Consider the following 12,314-nt stretch of genomic DNA (forward strand, 5'->3'; position numbering starts at 1 on the left):
GTGCCCTTGGAGGCCTAAATCCGAGATTCCACTAAACCATGTATCCGCAGCCCCTTCCAACCACGCGCAAAGGTTATTATTCAACGATTTCATTTTTGGCCAACAAGAAAAAAGTGAAGGCCAATAATCAAAGTTATAAATAATTATGAAATTTTTAATAAAAGTTTATGAATTAAATTTTATTTACATTTATGTGAAAAAAAGAGAATGGATCAATTTTATAGTAGTGTAAAATAAAAAGTTTTATATTATTTTATTATTGATTTTAATAAATTTAATGGATGAAATTAAATTATTATTATTATTATTATTATTATTTGGTTTGTCTTTTCCATTCTTGGGATATATTGGAATAATGTTTAGAAAAAGATGTAAAATTTTTTAATTTTACATTGATATAAGTTGTTTCTTAAAAATATACTAATAATAAATTAAGAAGTGAAATAACTATTTGAATTTTGGAAAGCAATGAAAAAAAATCAACTAATACAAAAAAAATTGCACTATCATTAAAAGAAACAACAAAATAAAATTAATTATTTTATTATAAGAAAAATATAAATTGTTTGATACTTAAACACTGCTATAAATCATGAATCTTATTTATATGTAATAATTTTTTTGTTCTATTAATTAAGGGAATTAAAAATTGGGTGTAATTTGCTGGAATGGAATATAAATAAGGGTCCAAGTATCATTTGGAAAGCCCATTGGTGCTTATTCAATCCAATAAAATCATTTGGAAAGCTCATATAAATACTTTACATAGAATATAAATAATGATTTAAAACTCAAATCGAAATACCCAACAGATGTCAAACATTCATCTTTATGAAATTCTTTTAATCTATTGTAGTATAGATTAATATATATATATATATATATATGTGTGTAGATTTTTTTAATGTTTTTTTTATTTATTGTTGTTAAACTAAAAAACTAAATAAAAAACAAAAAATGACATGTGTTGACATGGAATTCAAGATTATTTTCCTGTATACTAGAGTGCCTCTCCTGCTATGAATGATTTTTTTTTTTCTTTTTAAATGCAAAACGACATCATTCCATATGATTATAAAAAATCAAATAATTAGAGATGAGCAAACGATTCATTCGATTAATTCAATTTTAAAAATTCAAAAACTAACTTAACAGATTTTATTTATACAAAAATTAAATAAATTGATTAAAATATTAAAAATGGACATAAATCAAACTGACTTTAGTTGGTCAGTTTAATTGGTTTTTTTGATTTGCTAAAGACTTATCTACTTTTTTAAAACTTATCTTCTTTTTAGAAACTTTTGCACCTTCTTCGACAACATCAACAACATTAAAAGACGAAAAATTAGCGAAACCACCGTACTTTCATCTTCATAAACAAGAGTATCCTATTCAGTAACTAACATCTATGACAAAAATTTCAAAAGACTTGAAATGACAGAAATGACAATGACTAAAATGCATTAAACAAATTACAAATATAATATTATCAGAAAGAGATTGAAAAATATATAAACAAATAACATCTACATTTAAGTTAAAAAAGCAAATATAACTAAAAAAAAAAATTCAAAGTTTTATCATTTCAAATCCAAGTATTTGTGCTGAGCTTGACCTCCAAACATTCTTAAAAAAATAGAAGAGAAGGGCAATGAGAGATAAAGGTTAGGTGTGTTCTCTGTGTTTACATTCTAATGCATAAGTCAGACAGAATAAGGTTGGGAAAGAAGTAGAAAGGACGATATGGGTCTAGGATCAACTTACTTTAGTGGTGTCTGGACCTTCATGTTTATAGGTGAGCAGTAGGGGACCATAAGAGAAAAATAATGAAAGTGTTGAGCTGATGTGACACTAAATATGTCAGACTGACTTGACATATCAAGTCGCATAAATGATAAAAATATCTCTAATTGTCTATTAAAGGCTTATAACAAAGAAAAAGATCACCATGCCTTTTTGACCACTAAATGCCCCTAACATTTTATCCCTATGCCAAGCAATATGAGTATCAGGTTGTTAGATGTTTGATCTATACATTCGGTGTAGGGTAAGGGAAAAAAGGAAATAATGTGAAATTTGATTCTTCGAGACCAACATCATAGAGAAGGTTAGTATCGGGAGATAAATAATCTTGAACCTCGGTTGATCTGATGAGGATCTAATCTTACGCGTATGCCTTGAGCTAAGTGCATGGTTAACTTGAAGGTTGCCAATGTGTAAATTGCTCAAAGTGATTTTAAATTAGTGGTAGGGCTCGTCTAATTGATGTAAGACTTATGTTTTATTTCAAGAGTTTAAGTTTGAGCCTTTACTTTAAACTCTAGCGACGAGCTAATCATCCGATCCATTCTGGGGAGTTGTCCAATTTGGCTAGTTCGAGCTAAGATTCATCCAGTCTGGCTGGTCTGACAGCATTAAATAAAAAGAAATGTAGTTTGAGTGAAAAATTTTGGACAGGGAAGACGAAAAGACGTCTGCCCTTTTTCACTCTAACATGTGGTATGATCTGTGCCATTTCTCTAATCTGTTGTGCAGCAATATAAAAGGATGTTGGGATTCCAATTTTTCACCTTTCTAGTTTCTTTGCTTTTGATATGATTTGAACTTTTCGACCTTAAAAGCTTTTTGGCCTTAGATTTTTTCTACATTTTTTTCGATATGTATTATTAACTATGTTTTCTAGTGTAAGTTCTGAAGAGGCTAAAAATTATCGGGTAGAATCTAAGGGAGGTTAGTGTAGGTAAGACGATGACATTTGATTCCACATTCATCAGGAATCATAATTGTGAGAATATGACATTCTGGTTTAATCTAATGTCTAAGGAAAGATAGTGGTAAAACGAAAAAAATGCTCGGATAATAGGAGAATGGGTCTTGAACATAGAAGAGCTATATGCTCAAATAAATTTCGACCTACAAAATCCATTACCTTTATTTGTCTCTCAGGTCAATCCATCTTCTATGGCTGACCTTCTTTCATCTTCGACTGTTTTCTTTTTTTTGGTTTGGCCATATCGATTTTTTTTTTACTTTTACTCTTTCCCCCATCAATGCTCTCATGGTCATTACCATTCCAACCTAGTCAATTCTTATTGAGATCTCTTCTTCTCCTGAGAGGTTTACACCTTGCCCTTTTTCCCTCAAAGTTGAGTTGCTCTCAGCCATAGTTTCACTTTGGAATCCTAATCCTCTTCATGAGTCAAAGTCTTTTGATAATGAAGATTTTAAGGAGAACGGTTCCAATAAGGAATAAGAAAAGGGAGTACCTTGGCCAAGAAAAGTGGCAGCGAGGAAAAAAATCCTGTAGAGCAAGATGAACTAGTTGAAGTCTCTGTAGATACTTTTTATGACCTCAGCTTGATCTCTAAGGACGTGATGAGCCAATTAAAAGGCATGATAATTTTTTAAAACTATCATAGCATGTGTTTAGCTCATTACGTTCACACTCTGGTGATGATTTTTCTTATTTTCAGAGAAGGGTATAGTATAATAATACTGAACTCCTCAAACCGGGTCATTGATAGACTGGAACCACATCAACTTTTTGTATATTAGGATTCTTTTGTGGCTAGTATGAGGTTTTCACTTCATTTTTTTATTTGTTTTGATTTTTAATTCTTATAATTTAACTGTCACTTAGCTCATTCCTAACTCTGGGCGGTACATACTTGCTTTCATCTTTTTTTGTTAGCATTTAAACATTTTTTATTCTTTTTCCCTATTTAAAAAATTATTTTCTTTTAAAAAGCACCCCAACGATAATAGGTGATACTATATAATAGCTTGGCCTAATAAAAAATTATTTGTTGATTGTCGAGCTCAATAAAAAATTGAAAGCTACTTTTTTTTTACCTTGATAAGCAAAAAATAAATAAAAATGGTGGCCCAAGGTTAAGGCTATTCTCGAAGTTGAGGCTTAAAAGATAAAAAGTACACTCGACGCTTTTATGGATGCACCAATAGCTTTCTCCATCTTGAATCTATCACATAGGGATAAAATTTTAAAGTATACTCATAAAGGAAGCTTGTCATTAATGCCCACGAGCTGACCTTTCTTGACATAATAAACAAGATAAAGTACTGGGGTTAGGTTTAAAGTAACCTCATAGGATTTTATTTTAACTTGATTTTATCTAACTGTTAGCTTGATTTTGAAAAGATAGCTAGCAACGACGACTTTGTCTCCAAGCTGTACCAACACTTCCCCAAGCTTAAAAAGGCAAAAAAAAAATTAACTTAGGATCCCATCTCGTGAGAGAGGCAAAGTTGTCAATACTTTATTACATCGCTCTCTCATAGCCTAAAAAATAAGGTTAGGGTTGGTCAAGATCTGTCATCAACATCTGCACAAATGCCTTTCCCTCATACCAAAAAACCACGAGTGGAGGTCTTTTTTTCCACCCTCAAAAACCCCAAGGCTAGGGTATTAAGGCTCAGCTTGGAGAAAATTTTGATAGGGTTGCAGTATGCTCCAACCGACGACCCTATCATGAACCTTAACATGGCGAGAAGGTTCTGCAAAGTCACGTCCCTCTTTTGGTGAGTATTGCCTAACCTCAGCTCGATTTCTCATTATTTTTCCTTTTTTTAAGTTTAAGTTCTTTGCGTATAGTCTAACAAAAATTTTCACCTCAATCTTTGAAAAACACCAGCCAGACACTTCACCAAGCCTACCTTGCCATAGGTTAACTACTAAAGGTCAAAAAGAACATGGCTATCTTAGTCGAAGAGTACAAAAAAAGTTCTAATGCATTGGACAATATCAAGTCTAACCTTAGTATGTCTCACAAAAAAAAAAGGTTGAGCTAACAAAGAAAAATGATGTGCTTATAAAAAAGTTAAAGGCTATCTCGGTTGATAAAGCCACAGCTAAATCTATAAAGGAACAGATCAAACTCAAGCTCAACGAAGCTCAGGTCGAGATAGCAAAAATGAGGTCAGAGTTGAAAGCTAAGGAGAAGAGGGAGTAAGAGTTACAGACAAAGGCTATGGAGGAGTTCAAGGTTTTCAGTGAGTGCTTCCAAATGAAGGTGAAGTTCTTTAAGAAAAACGTGCTCAATGTTGTTCAGCTGGCTAAGGATAAAGTACTATTTAAATTCTTTATCCTTAACCACAATTTCTTTGATATTGTTATCAATAATATCATATTAAAATCTCATCCAAATTAGCCTGAAGAGGAGGAAAATGAGAAAAAGAATGAGAAGGATGATGGTGAGACCATGAATGTTGAGCTCGAAACTGCTCTGGGTACTGAGGATAAGGTAAAGGAGGTCAAAAAGGCTGAGGTCATCACTGCTACCTTTACTGATGGAGATGCTGTTATTGGTACTACTAACTCATGAATTTTTTTTTTTATTTTTGACTTTTGTAAATTTTTTGGTTATGTGTGAGATTTGTTTTTGTAATGACTTTGGATTTTGATGACTTGTTTGACAAACAATTTTTGTACTTAACAAAAATGAAACAAAAATTTTTTTGTTCAGTTCAATCTAAGTTTCAGCTCAGTTCTATTATAGTTTTTTCTTTATTTGCATAAGTTTAAGCATGATTAATCAAAGAAATATGGGCTCGGTTAACTGAACTGAGGATTTACATAATTATTTGGATTAAAGTAACTTAAGAATTCATCTAAGTTTTAAGTCAAATTTTGTTAGATCGATTAGACATAAGCTTATTGAATATAATTTAATTCATTTATTCAAATACAATATACAAGTGTAAGCTCGATTTAGGTTAAGTTATTGAAAGTAAACCTTTAAATTATTTACATTCCATGTCTTTAAGGTGATATTACCATTCATATCTTGTAACTTGTAGGTCATGTCATGGATGATCTTTTTGACTATATATGGTCCTTCTCAAGTCAGGGCTAATTTTTTACCTTGGTCATCTACTCCTAAGGCTTCAATTTATCTAAATACCAGGTCATCCTTCTCAATATGCTTATGTCTGACCCTTTTATTATAATAACTAGCCAACTTTTATTGATAAGTTGCTATTCGTGTTAGGGCTTTTTCTCTTTATTCTTCGATGAGGTTTAGGTTGACCCTAAGCACTTTTTTATTTTTTTTTTCTAACCCTAATTCGACTTTTAAGCTTAAAAGATCAATCTCAACAAGTATCACAACCTCTATTCTAAATGTCAAATGAAACGGAGTTTCACCAATTAGTACTTTTATGGTTATCCTCAGGGCCCATAGCACTTTTGGTAGCTTATCAGCACATTTCCCATTTGTTATATCGAGTCTCTTCTTTAAAGCTTTTAATATTATCTCATTCACAGCTTTAGCCTGCTTATTAGACTGAGGGTGGGCAACCGACATAAACTTGATGTTGATGTGAAGGTTTGAACACCATTCTTTAAACCTTAGATTTTTGAATTGTCTGTTGTTGTCTGTTATTATAGACCAAGGTAAGCCAAATCTGTAAACTATATTCTTTCACTCAAATTTCTTGACTTAGGCCTCTGTAATAGTGGCCAAGGTTTTGACTTCAAACCATTTTATGAAATAATCTATTATTACTAAGATAAATTTTCTTTAGCCCATAGCCAAGGTGAATGGTCCTAAGACGTCCATTCCCCACTATATGAAAGGCCATGAGTTGATGATAGTGGCAAGTTTGGTTAAAAGAAGATGTTACACATAAATAAACCTCTGACATTTATCACATATCTTTACCAGTTTGATTGCGTGCCTTCTAATATTGGGCCAATACTAACCTTACCTAAGCACTTTGTATGTTAGTGGTCGAAGTTCAAAATGGTTTCCACATATTCCTTCATAAATTTCTTATAAGACATAGTCTGCCTCTTCCTCATCAATATATATTAGATAAAATAGGCTAAAATACCTTTTATATAATTTTTCTTTAATTATCGTGTATCAATGAGCTTTTCTTATTAGTGCTTTGGCTCAGATTTTATCTTCTGATAGTGTTTCCATGGTCAGATATACTTTGGTTAATGTCATCCAATTTTTTTTCAATGATATATCTTACGAGCTTATCCTCGATGCTTTTGTATGTCAACTCTTTTGCCAATACTTGGTTTGAGCTTTCTGTTGTTATTCTTGAAGCCAACTTAGATAAGGAGTCTACCAATAAGTTTTTTAACCTTGATATTTTTTTCACCTCAACTTTCTTGAAACCAGCCACTAAGGCCAACACTTTGTCTAGATATTTTTGAATTTTGTCATTTCGAGCTTCGAACTTTCATTTTATTTGGTCGACTACTAGTTGAGAGTTGCTATACATGGTTATATATTCAACGTTGAGCTCGGTGGCTAACCTCAAACTAGCTAGTAGTGCCCCATATTCTGTCTTATTATTAAAAGCTTTAAACTTGAATCTATTATTTAGGTTAAATATGTTTAGGTTAAATAAATGTGCCTATTATTATTAAAAGCTTTAAACTTGAATCTAAATATTGAGGTTAAACTTCATATTATACTTTCTTAAGGTGTTGAAGGTCTCTCTAAGGATTTTTAGGTGCTCGATCGAGCTCTTGTTCTTAACTATCATGTTGTCTACATATACTTTTATGTTGTGACCAATATGATTTTTAAACACCTTGTTTACCATCCTTTGGTAGGTTACCCTTGCATTTTTCAATTCGAAGGGTATTACCTTATAATAGTAAAAGCCTTTATCAGTAATAAAGGCTGTTGTCTTTTTCTCATCGTCCTTTAGTATTTTAATTTAGTTATAGCCAAAATAGATGTCCATAAAACTAATGAGACCATGCTCGATGCTATCGTCTACCAATCAATCTATGTTATAAAGAAAAAAGTTGTCTTTCTGGTAAGCTTTGTTCAAGTCAGCAAAGTCAATGCACATATTTTATTTTTTGTTATATTTTTTAACCATGATCACGTTGGCTATCCATTCAGAATAGTAGACCTCCCTAATGAAGCCTGCTTAAAATAATTTATCAACCTTTTTCTCGATAGTCTATTATCTTTTTGGGTAAAGATTATTTTCTTTTGCCAAATTAGTTTTATCTTGAGATTAGTGTGCAACTTATAAACAAACACCTTGGTAACAATCTGGGTATATTAAATGGTGTCCAGGCAAATATGTTATCTTTCAGAAGTTAAATTAATCGATTCTTAATTAAAGTTTGGTTTCAATCTTTATATGTTTTTCGGGGACACCATCCTAGAACGAGACTGTCACAATATCTTTACTGGCTCAGGTCAATTTTTGTTCGAATTTGACTTTTGACCAATTATTACTTTTTATTCAATCAGGTTATGATCATTTTCTATAAGAATAAATCCTGACGTGATGATCAGTATATTATTGATAACTTGTTGAATATGTATGTAATGAAATTGGTATGTCTTTTTCATTTCATACTATATTTTTTGTCAATGTATTAGTTCAGTCTAAATGACATGCAGTTGTTTACACCGGCTTAAAAGCTCAGTCATTTTTGGAGTTACCTAAAAAAAATTTAAAAATAGAACAAAAGTTTTTTTTTTTAGAGCTTAAGAGCTTAGAGTGACTTAAAAATGTACTTCTGTTAGGTCAATTTTACATTCTATGTTCTTGCTTATGGCTTCTTGTTGTTTGTCCTTCTTAGTGCTTTCATTTTCAGCCAAACTGGCAGTCTACTTTCCAATCCTCCTTTTCATTGTTATAACAAAACACTGACGTACCATGGATTGGTTTTTCCTAACCTCTTTAACTTCGTTGGGTGTTAGAACTTTTACTTTCAGATAGGGAGCTAAACGTATAAGCTGCATAACATACTAGCTAGGTTAACCCAATATTATGTTGTAGGCCGATAGGATGTCACTACCATAAATTTTATAACTGAGGTGATTGTTTTAGGTTCTGTTTCTAAAAAGATCGATAGTTTGATTGCTCTTTTCACAAGCACATGTTCATTCTCGAACCCTACCAATGTTGTAGTGATCAACTGTAACTGATCTTCACCAATTTTTATCTTTTTCATGGTGTTATAATATATGATGTCAATTGAGCTCCCATTGTCGAACAAGATTCTCTTGATTATCGTGATCATTGTAGCATCATTGTAAAGGTGTTGGATTCCCCTAAAGCCTTTCGAGCTAAATTAGATCAGCTCATTTCTCTAATCTTTTTTTTATCATAGTGCCCACTGCTATAATCATGCATGGGTTGGATTTTCTTTTGGTCAAGATACAGTTACTTTTAGTGATGATATTAATCACTCCAATGATCAACCTATTGTTATTAGTTTGGCCTTCTTCTTATTTAACCCTATCTTCTTAGTCTTCTCTTATTCGTTTTCTAGCTTTTCTTCTCTATCCTTGTTAAGCTCTTTTTGGTATTATCTATAATTTGTTTTGGGCTAGCTTTGTCTTCACTACTCTACTAACCTTCTTAGTTGACCTTTTCTTATCAAGGTTTCAATCGCATTTTCAAGTCGACATAATCTTTAATGTTAAGGCTTATATCCTTGTGAGACGCACATCTTTTGGTTAAATCTTTCTTGTATTCTGTTTTAGTGACTTTGGCCATCTGAGGTCAAGATTTCTTTCAATTTACATCAGAATCCTTTCTCAGAGGTATTCAATGCAATGTAGCTTTATTCTCTACTAGGGCTTCTATATTGTCTCATTCTTTGGGAAAGATCATAGAAATCCTTACCTTTTTTATGATTGAAGAAAATGGATGAGCCTTTCTGACCTTGACCACCAAAGGGAGGGGATGAGTCTCTTTCACATCGGTTAGTTTTCACTGTAACTTCAGCATTTTTGTATTTTTCAACTATTAGTAGGATGTCGGCCAGAGTTCTAGGTGGTTCTAATAATAAAATTAACTTTTTGTGATTTTTTTGTTGTTAAGTCCACTTGTCAATATGGCAATAATGGTTATTTGCTCCAAGTTTTTAACTTACAAATCTTTCACATTAAAATGCGTAACGTAGTTTTTCAGAAATTCATTCCAACCTTGGTGGATTGACATCAAGCTTAAAGTTTTCTTTGTTTTTTAACTGCCGATAAATCAAGATAGAAAAGAGTGACTGAGCTCCTTGAATGTCGTAATTGAGCTCGATTTCAGGTTACTGTACCAGAACCAAGCTAAATCCTTTAGTGTGATAGTTAGGCCTTTGTACATTAGAGCCTTGTCTGCGCCTAGCACCATTATATTAGTTCTATAAAGTTTCAAATGATCGAAGGGGCTAGAAGTAATATCGTAAGTTTCTAAGGTTGGCATTTTAAACCCCTAGAGAGGCATGGCTCTATTAATTTCTTCAACGAAGGGTGAGGTCTCTAGGCACTTGAGCTCATTCTCAAAGGCTATTGCTTTCATTTTTAGCTTTTTTTTATGACTTACATCTGAGTTTCTAAATCTCTGTTCGATTAAGGTTTGAAGTTTTTTTGTTTGAATTTTTGGGTCATAGCATATGTTTAATTGTGGCTAGGATATTGGTGGACTAAAGTGGTGTGCTCCTCTTCTCTGAAGGTCGAGGATGTTTTCACCTCTTTATAGCTTAGTTGTCTAACAGTGGCTCCACTGCTAAGGGTGATTAGGTTAGGTACTTTTGAAACTTGCAATGGGGTTATGATTTGTAACATCTGCTTGAAGGCCTATATTTGTTCGATCAAGGCTTGGAATTATTCCATGGTCAGTCTCGCTTGTGGTTGGACAGGTTGGATGGAATGTTGGCTATGATGGGTTTTTATTTTAGCCGGGATGGTCGTCTCTCCTTTCTCTAAGGTTCTCTTCCTTGGTGGCATTGTTTTGTGCTTGGCTAATGAGCGAAAAAAAGAGTCCCTTACCTGTCACGCCACATGTTTGTACCAAGCTATGACTCCAAGGTGTTCAAAAAAAATAGAAAAGAAAGGCGGTGAGAGGTTAAGGCAAGTTGTGTTCTTTATGTTTGCATTCTGATGTGTAAGTCAAATAAAATGAGATTAGGAAGAAAATAAGAAAAAATAGATGGGTCTAGAATTAATTTACTTTAGTGGTGTTTGGACCTTTCATATTTATAGGCAAGCAATAGGAAACTATTAAAGGATAATAAAGACAGTGCCGAATTGATGTCGCATTGAGTAGTCAACTTGACATGTCAGATTGACATAAATAATAAAAAACCCTTAGTTATCTGTTGAAGGCTTCCTAGATGAAAAAAGATCATCATATCTTTTTGACCACCAAATGCTCCTAACGTCAATAAAATAAAATTTAACTTTCACCTTAAAAAATGAGTTGCAACTAAGTAGAAACAAAAGCATAATCAAACAAAGGATAATCATTTTCTAAGAACTAATCAAAAAGAAAATTGGAAAAAAAAAATCTTAACAGTTTTGGCAGTATTGAAATATTAAGAGAGTTAAGTGTAGATTAGCGAAGAAGAAAGTACAAACGCTAGAAATTATAAGTACAAAGGCTTAGGTGCATTGGAGCTGGACTCTCAAGGAGAGGGGGGAGAAAATGAAAGAGAAAAGAAGTTTAAGCAATCATGAGAGGTGTAAAAGAAAGAAACAAAAGAAAAGGAAATGGGAATAGTTGAATAAGGATTTTAGATTTTAAGGTTTCATATTAGATAAGGGTAAATAGGCATTTTTGTTAAATATCTAATTATTAAAAGTCAATTTTTTTTAGTCTATAAAATTCATAATTGCAAATCAACCGATTAAACCGCCTAAACCGCTTTCTAAACCAACTAAATTGATTAAACTGAAAAAATCAAATTGATTTAATTAAATGATCGATTTTAAATCGATTTAGTCAATTTAATGATCTCCCCTGCAAGTAATCACATATTCTTTTTATTTTTCTTTTATCTTCTTCTCTCTAAGTTTATTCTCTCTCCTCGTTCAAACTTTAATAGCCAGAAATCCCATGAACCCAAAAACTGACATTTTGTCGCCGCTGCCACTTCCATGATTGTCATCGATCACCTCTCATCAATGCTGGTTTGGTCCTAAATATCATGCCCAAACTACTCTTAGCTTCATTTTTTTTTCTATTTCTTAGATTAATTTGCTTTAAAAACGATTCAATAAGCCTAGATCTACCAAAAAAGCTCACAAGTTCAAATCTTAGGAAAACTATCTCTATCACTTTGAATACCCCGGTTTCTTACTATGTTTTCCCCTTCCTCTGTTCTCAATTTCCATCATTTTAGACTTTCAAAAGTTACTCACTGACGGTGACTCCCTCTTTTCCAAAATTCTAAAAAGTGAAAACCCTTTCTATTCTATCTTTGGTTTTTCCTAGCTTCTGTTTAAAAGCAATTTAACCCCAAAATCAAATACTTAATGACAACCTTTTCCCTTTTGCCGTCTAGTCGTATTTTTTGCTTATGGTTTTTT

The sequence above is a fragment of the Durio zibethinus genome, chromosome 13, assembly GCF_047325235.1.
Source record: "Durio zibethinus cultivar Kanyao isolate XHJ-2024 chromosome 13, ASM4732523v1, whole genome shotgun sequence".
Taxonomy (NCBI): domain Eukaryota; kingdom Viridiplantae; phylum Streptophyta; class Magnoliopsida; order Malvales; family Malvaceae; genus Durio; species Durio zibethinus.